Here is a 7,715-nt window from a genome sequence, read left to right as displayed (position 1 = left end):
CACAAACTACTACATAGGTGGTAGTCCCCTAAATACGGAAGATGTAATAAGGGATCTGAGGACCAAAGTAGATAGTAAACTCTCCTTTGATAATTACATTGCCAAAGTGGTTAGAAAATCCTTCTACATGGCACACCTTATCACAAAAGGGTTCACATCCAGATCAAAGGAGGTCATTGTGCCCCTCTACTCATCTCTCATCAGACCCATCATACAGTACAACGCCCCATTTGGGATGTATCTTACAAGACACCAGCAACAGCTGGAAAGACCACAGAAGTACCTCACCAAGAGGATCACTGGCCTCAAACAGATGCCCTATGTAGCGAGACAGAAGAAACTCCAGCTGTACTCGGTTGCATACCACCTACTCAGAGATGATGTCTGCCTGACATACAAGGCCATGTCCAACCCAGAACTGATCGACATGCTCCAGCTAAAGAAAATCTTATCCCCTTGAGCCACATGCTCTAGGGATCTAAACCTCACCACAACAATAAATAGGACATGCTGGAGGGATAGATTCCTGTCACAGAGACTTCCCATGCTTTGAAACAAGATTCCAATCTACATTAGGCAGGGCTCCTCGCTAACACTCTTCAAGAGAAACCTTGATGAGTGGATGGGAAACAGAACGTTTACCCCGGGGATCACTTCAGTGGCTCTGCTGGACAGAGGCACAGGGAACCAATCTAAGGGGGTGAAGAAAGCCAACACATTCTGGCTAGGCTTATAAATGCCTTCGGGCAGATAGCCTAACACCTATCTATGAACCAAGATCGCACTACAGTGGAAAAAAAGTTAATTTCCTAACCTCAGTATACAGTGTCTCTGTCCACCCTGTAGTGCTCTACAGTCTCCAGCTAATGTAGATCCTGGAATTACCACCCCATAAGCTTGACGAGCCTTGTCTGCAAAGCTATGGAGAGGATCATAATGGAACTCATAAATAAAGACATTGGGGACCTACAGACACTGGATCCTACCCAATTTGGCTTTGTCAAGGGCAGATCCTGCCTCTTGAACTTGGTCGACTTTTTCGAAGCAGTCACTAAGGCCATTGATGAGGGTAAGGCAGTTCACACAGCCTACCTTGACCTAGCAAAAGCGTTCGACACAATAACCCACTCGGGCATCATAGAAAATCTCACCAGCTTAGATGTAAACCCATATGTCACAAGATGGGTTGCAAACTGGCTCAAGGACAGAACACACAGGGTTAGAGTTGCTGGTGCCATGTCAGACTCTAAGCTGGTCACGAGCAGTGTCCCACAGGGCTCAGTCCTGGGCCCCCTCTTGTTCGGCATTTATTTTTCTGAAGTGCAGGCAAACATAGGGGGATTGTGGCTGACAAAATTTGCAGATGACTGCAAACTGGGCACCATAATTGACACTCCATCAGACACAGACATCCTCCAGAAAGGTCTCATAGAAATGGATAACTGGTGCCAGAGCCATGGCCTTAAGCTAAATGCCAAAAATGTATAGTCATACCCTTTGGGAAAAACAAGGTAACCCCTAATTACCACATAGGTGGTAATCCATTAAACACGGAAGAAGTTATCAGGGACCTGGAGACCCAAGTTGACAGTAACCTCTCTTTTGACACTCACATTGCCAAAGTGGTTAGGAAGACCTTCTACATTGCCCACCTGATCATAAAGGGATTCACATCCAGATCAGGAGAGGTCATTGTACCCCTGTACTCTTCACTTATCAGACCAATGATTGAGTACAACGCCCCATTGAATGTACCTTACCCGACACCTGCAGCAGTTGGAAAGACCCCAAAAGTTCCTCACCAAAAGGATAAAGGGGCTCAAACATATGTCATACGATGCCCGACTGAAGAAACTCCAGCTCTATTCAGTCGCATACCGTCTGCTCAGAGGTGATCTGTGCCTGACATACAAGGCCATGTCCAACCCGGAATTAATGGACATGCTCCACCTCAAAAAATCCAAATCCACCAGAGCCACGAGAGCAAGAGACTTAAACCTCAACACGGATATAAATCGGACGTGCTGGAGGGACAGATTCATCACCCAGAGACTCCCTACACTATGGAACAGAATCCCAGTCCATGTGAGGCAGAGCCCCTCACTGACTCTGTTCAAGAGAAATCTTGACGAGTGGATGGGAGATCATAGGTTTACCCCAGGAATCATCTCTGTATCACTGCTGGACAGAGGCACAGCAAACTAATGGGTATAGTATTCTCATCCTAAGGGGTGGTGAAAGCCACACACACTCTGGCTAGGCTTTTAAATGCCCTTGGGCAGATAGCCTAGTATGAACCTATGAACCTATGAACCTATGGAAGTTTACCCTGGGCCTGAACACTCTTCTCCTTTTTAGTATAGGTCTATTGTCGGCCGCAGCAACAGCTTCATTAACCTCAGCATCTAGCACATACAGATGAAGCAGACTTGCAGCAGCCCCTAGCATTCATTCAGTTAAACATCTCAAATCTGTACTCTACTCGTGCAGAGTATGGGGGTGAAATTAGATTGTAGGGTGCATGCAACCTTTATAGTGCTCTGCTGTAGGTGCATCCTGTGTGATTGGCTACCTATGATGCTTTCCATCTGCCAAATACATCATTACCAACTCAGAAGTCAATTAAGATCTGAAAATCACCTACTTCTAAAAGTAGAAAAGCCCACCTTGCCTGCTGGTCAACTCCTCTACTCCTTCACCATCGCCAACTTATGGAACTCCATTCCACCATCTATAGAAAACGCATGCTGCAACACCACCTTCAAACAAATACTGAAAAATCTTCTCAACTCTTCCTGGCTATGTAACTGCTCTATAACTTAATCTCGTCCTTCTCAACACTAAACTCCTATGCTTTTTGCTACTAGTGACTGATGATACTTTCTCCATATTTATTATTTTTGTTTTCATCAGTTGTTGATACTGGTACAATAATTCTGGTTAATATATCTCTGTTTATACTGTACAAAATGCTGATTAATATATCACTGTTCAAACCTCTCTGACTGAATTCATCTGGCAACCAACTAAATTCCTTTTTTTATGTATATATTCTGTATATATTACTGTAATCAAATCAACTAGATTCCTGCTTTTATGTATATATTCTGTATATATTACTGTAATCAAAGCAACTAAATTCCTGCTTGTATGTATATATTCTTTATATATTACTGTAATCACTATTTGTAACACTGTTTCTACTTCTGTACCAAATAATGTTTAATTTTTTCTGTATTTGTGTTCTTGTTGGAGCTTTTCTTCCTGGGCCTCCACTGAAAATGGGCTCTTTTAGGCCTAGTGAACTTTCCCGGTAGATAAATGCAATAAAATAAATAAATTGCAGACTGTTAATGGCCCTAGTTTAATTGAAACAGTGGTCAACAGTAATTAATATACCATTGGCTTTCTCAGCCATTTGTTTATTATTTTTTGGACAGCCTTCCTCCATCAGCACTGCAGTGTGCCATGCAAACATGTGCCACAAAGGTAAATAATGCTCAGCAGTCATTGTACACACCCCTCATCAAAGGTCATGTTCAGCACATCGGCACACCATGCAAACACATGCCCTGAAGGTAAACAAAGCTCAGCAGAACTGTACACATGCCCCTGCTGAGCACAGCAGCTGAGCTCCGATGAACTTACAAGTCCTCAGACACACCACTCTCTTGATGTTAACTGCCTGTTCTTTGGACACCAACATGGTTCTGTGCCTACATGGATGGGACCTGCAGACACAGACACCTATTTGTGCTATTCAGTAACCCCACCTCATTTGCACTGGGATCCATGCATACTATCTGGAAACTACATGATTCCAGTCCCTGTCTCATTGGCAACAGCACCATTCCACCATTGTAGATACTCCACACAGGGTCCTTTAATACATTATTGTCACATACTAATACATTTGTTTTTTTATTTTTTTTTCAGAGCAGCATGTTTGCACACTGCAGTGCACTGCACAAACATACACAGATCATTAAAAAAAATATATATTTTATAGTATTTGCCATACAGTGTTGGACACATGGATAATATTGCACATATCTGTGTCTGCTATGCTATTTATGTCCATCAAACTACAATTTTCCAGCCCCTGTTGTCTGTTTAAAATCCTGTACAAAGAATTTTTCCATGTACACTATGGACACCCACATGGGGTCTGCAGGACTGCCTATCCACTTGTTGGGTCACTTTACAGCCCTCATTTGCATGCATTTCACCTGCTTATAAGATGATTTGCATGCCACAGATACTTATGTGTTGGTGCGTGCATGCGTGCTGCCCAGCTCTGTTTACTGGATTGCAAACATGCTTAACCTGCTTACTTTCATGTAAGCAGTGTGCCATGATGCCTACATGGAAAAAAGTCCATGTAGGCGTTATTAAACCCCCCCCCTCTGTAACAATCCTTACCAAGAAAGTGACTCCAGCTTACTTTCACCATACGCTAACCAGTTTCTCCCCTACAGCTACCTTACCTTATAATCTGTATCCACCTATTATATAAAGAACCTAAAAAGAAAACCTAAGCCCTGCTCATCCTCTGCTGATAATCTCCCATCTGGATTCCTTATGATAGCCTCTTACTCAACAACATACCCTGTCTCTATCTTAATAAATCAATTTAAGCAAGAATCCTATGTCCCATCACTGTTGAAAAAAAATCCTGGTAACATCATTATAAAAAGGAGGCAACTCCACAGAGATAAAGGACTTAAGACCCATTGCTATCTTACCCTCTCTCTCAACAACTATTTAAATACTTGCTTGATGAAAGTATTCTAATCCCACCCAACATGGATTCAGACCAGCACACAGCACTATGACTGCTCTTGTAGCTTTCCCACACAACATAATTAAAGCCAGAGATGACAATAGCAACAACAACAACCAGACCAGACCTCTGTTAGTCCTAGACCTCTCTAAAGCCTTTGACACAGTTTCTCATTTCAAAATAATACTTAAAATAAAACCCCTAGGTTTCTTAAACTACCACCCGTGACTGGTTCACCAGCTATCGGTCCAACCACCTCCAATCAGTAAAATGTCTGTCTGTCTGCTCTCTGCCCTGTTCTACCTGTTAATACTTGAGTGTCCCACATTTCTATCCTTGGCTCTCTACAATTTAGCATATTTGTAAATTACCAGCATACAGCCACACAGCAAGCTTAACTAATTTGATATACAGATGATGCTACTCTCATCTGTATAACAGATACCCTTTCTCATTTGCAGACCATCACGTATATGGCTTTCACCTCTGTTGAGAAAAACAAAATTATTCCTTTCCCTCCCCAAAACAATAACACACATGAAAGAAAATGTCAAAATCACATCCTTAAATAATACCAGTATTGAAGTTGTCTCCCATAACAAGTTATTAGGAGTAACAGTCAATGACCAACTGAAATTTTACTTGGATATTCAAACTTCCATAAACCAAAATCCACCAGAAATTTGGGTATACTCTACCATTTACAAAATACCTCACCACACAAACTGAACCCTCCTTTGCAAAAATGTATACCCTCTTCCTTCCGTAAATCTAAAGGTAATTTTTGTTATAACAAAATTGCCAGATTTGCAACTAACAAACCCTATAAGTCACACCACTGTAATGCTCTTAAAATATTAAACTGGCTACAGTTACCTTAATACCTCCAGTATACTTAACGTCTTCAAACCCATAAAGATACATAATCCTTCATCATACCCAGAAATCAGCTCTATCCTGACTCTGTACTTATTCAGTCACAGCTAATTTCTATCTACAAACTCAGCAAATCTATAGGAGATCGCCTGTATTCAAACACTGTTGAAATGCATTGGAATAACATCCTCCTTAACATTAGAGTACTAGCAAGTACTCTTCTGCTTAAATACTTCCAAAAAACTTTCTGCCTTGGGCCTGGCTCTGCACATGTATCTCTCCTGGCTAGCCTACTGCCACTATTTCTAATTTACCGCATAATAAATCTCATTATCACTTTCTCAACCTGCTCTTCAGATACTTTCATCAACTCCATCTAACCTACTTTCCACCTTATGATTTAGCACTTTATCATTACTTTTAGATTTACTTAAAACTTTTCTGTTTTAACTTGTTGATAATGTAACTCAAAAATATTAAATAGTAGTACACATTTTGTTTCTTTCTTGCAGTTTTGCATTATATTTATATTGTTTAATTTTCTAGTTTTTCAATTATGTAATTCTAAAATGTTAGGAGCTTTTCTCCCCAGGCCTTCACCTAAAATTGCACTTGTGCCCAGCTGGATTTTCCCAGTAGATGTATGTCAAATAAAATAAATACCCATATCATTCAGGCTAACTAGAGAAGTTGCACCATAGTGTTGGTCTTTGATTTTGACAGGAAGTGCTCAGAGTGACTATAACTGCTTGGATACTGTTGTGACTTACTACTAAGGCATTGGGAAATGCCTAGTTACTAGGTCAGGGGTGCATTGAATTTCCGGGTGTGTTTATTTGTACTTGACATTGGTTATTTGTGCCTGAGATATAGATTTCTAAGTCAGTATAGATTTTGCAGACTTCTTGTAGGGGAAAACTGCTTTTGCACAGACACCCCACTATAGAGCAATGTAAATGGTTGAAATGTGCTCAGTGCAGATCAGCACCCCCCCCCCCTTGATGAAAAACGCATTTCTCACTGTTCAGAGCTTTCTACACTTCTCAGAGTCTTGAATAAAAAACTTTGGGTTGGTGCATCACTGTGCACATTGTAGCAGATACAGTCAAATAAAGCCAATAGTGGAGTATTGTGACTTCAGAACCTGTAGCAAATCACAGTTTGCTTAGCCTTATGACTTTGAGCTACAGGTTAATGACCCCAGGTAAGTTAGAATTTCAAAAACTTTAGTTTTTACTGTGAGGACAGGGAAAACTGTAATTAGTGTGCAAACAGTAGTGAGCACCACAGAGAGCAGTACTTACTATATCACTGGAGGATGAGAGGACTATAATGATGCATGAAACAAAAGAACAGTGGAAAACTGTAGCAAACGTAAAAAAAAAAGTCACAAATGTAACAAACATAAGGGTGCTGGAATGCAACTTTAAGCAGGAACATGCTAAGCAGAATATGAGACTTCAACAGCAAAGCTAGAATGTAAACAGCTGCAGAACTACAGAAGCATAAATATTGCATTACATATTATAATACTGCTACTATTGCAATCCAAAATACAGTCTAAACCCACAGACTAGGGAGAGATTTACCATTAGCACTGATTATGCAAAATTGCAGTAGTGGATCACTAACTGAAGCTCCAATCCTGAAGTAGTTCATAATTCTCCTACAAGTTTGCAAGACATAGGTCCCAGACCAAGTTCAAATAGAGTTAACTTTTGAAATTAATTGTAATTATGGGGATAGATGTGCAGTATAATGTATACATGATGCTCAGATCTTCCATTTGTCTTGTAATAGTAAATGGAGCTACATGACTAAGATGCCACAGGAAGTTAAAAAAAATGTAAGATGATAACGTTTTGGTGAAAACATGGAAAATACAGAAAAATAAAAAAAATAAAAAAATCACCACACAAGTCACCAAGTGCCACTGCACTCTTTAAGCAGAATTGAACAATAGCTTTTTTCTTCCCTTTTAGATGAAAAAAATCATTTTTACATGCTTCTCAATGTCTTAGATAAAATGCAAGCCGTGTGTATAATGGCAACTATT

This window comes from Protopterus annectens, chromosome 2.part1, assembly GCF_019279795.1.
Source record: "Protopterus annectens isolate FY-2018-M chromosome 2.part1, PAN1.0, whole genome shotgun sequence".
Lineage (NCBI taxonomy): Eukaryota > Metazoa > Chordata > Ceratodontiformes > Protopteridae > Protopterus > Protopterus annectens.
The sequence above is the reverse complement of the archived record's forward strand: the minus strand, read 5'-3'. Positions refer to the sequence as shown.